Below are 1,295 nucleotides of genomic sequence, written 5' to 3'. Positions count from 1 at the left end.
TCTCTCCCCTATTGCTTAGATTTCCAATAAGTTTCATCACTTTAGATCACTAGAGGTCACACTGGCCCTGATCTGTCTTCTAACCTCTAATTTGAGTATGTTAAAAACATAAAACTTAGGGCCGGGCGTTGGTGGCCCACGCCTTTAATCCCAGCACTCGGGAGGCAGAGGTAGACAGATTTCTGTGAGTTCGAGGCCAGCCTGGTCTATAGAGCTAGTTCCAGGATATCTTCCAAAACCATACAGAGAAACCCTGTCTCGAAAAACCAAAAAAAAAAAAAAAAAACAAAAAACATGAAACTTAGGACACTAATCATACAAAAGGACATTACTGCATAATTCACACTACAGAAGAATGTTCTGGGCAGAAAACCCTCAGCAATCTCTTTTTCTTGGTAACAGATTAACTTAATGAACAAAAGTTAAATCAACAATGTAGAAGTATTATAAAGAAACCTTTGAATGTAATTAATACTGGCAGCCATCCTCATATGTTAACAATGGCTCAGCTATTTTTTTAGCTTCCCCTTCACCCACCCCAGATAAGATTTTCCTGTGGTCCTGGGAGGTTGCAAACTCCTAATCCTCTGGCCTTGCTGGCCTCTGTAGCTAGCCAAGTGCTACAATTACAGAGCTGGGTATCACATTCAGTCAGAAGTTGTTTGTGTGTGTGTGTGTGTGTGTGTGTGTGTGTGTGTGTGTGTGTGTGTGTTTCCCTGAAACTGGGTTTCTCTGTGTAACCTTGACTGTCCTGGAATGCACAGGGATCCACTGCCTCTGCCTCCCAAGTGCTGGGATTACAGGTGTGGGTCACCATCACCCCACTCAGATGTTTCTTTCTAATGAATTGACCATACCATTTTTAAACTCATAAAATGTCCAACAGATCATAGAAAGACATTTATTTAGGCACCTGCTTGAAACCAACAGCTTTAACACAAGGCTGGGCCTTGATTCAAGGCCAATAATTTTTTTATTATATATTTAAATTAGTAACAAGTTTGCTTCAAGTGTCAGTCCAAGTTCCTTCTCCCTCTCCTCCACGCCCACTCATCCCAGCAGCTACCCCAACCCCCCACTCAATCCCCACTCCATTCCCCAGGAAGCATAAGGTCTCCAGAAATCCCTGAGCTACCTGTCAAAAGAGCTGCATCAAGCATGATGTGAACTAAAGGTCCTGGCAGAGGTGAGAGGTGAAAGAGACCACATGTGGGAAGTCAAGCAGTTTTCATAGGGCTGAAGTCCTAGTCAAGGGAAGGTGAAGTCTCAGCTATTTTCTCTAAATATGCACTAGA

At 42.9% G+C, this 1,295-nt stretch overlaps 1 non-coding gene across 1 annotated transcript; it reads right to left on the bottom strand.

The window, feature by feature from the left end:
• Positions 1-827: 827 nt before the first annotated feature.
• LOC121135431 lies at positions 828-965 on the bottom strand. Its single transcript, XR_005872556.1, has one exon. It is a non-coding gene; the product is annotated as a small nucleolar RNA SNORA2/SNORA34 family (small nucleolar RNA).
• Between the last annotated feature and the right edge of the window lie 330 nt (positions 966-1,295).

This window comes from Mesocricetus auratus, unplaced genomic scaffold, assembly GCF_017639785.1.
Source record: "Mesocricetus auratus isolate SY011 unplaced genomic scaffold, BCM_Maur_2.0 Super-Scaffold_100037, whole genome shotgun sequence".
NCBI classification, from domain to species: domain Eukaryota; kingdom Metazoa; phylum Chordata; class Mammalia; order Rodentia; family Cricetidae; genus Mesocricetus; species Mesocricetus auratus.
The sequence above is the reverse complement of the archived record's forward strand: the minus strand, read 5'-3'. Positions and strand labels throughout refer to the sequence as shown.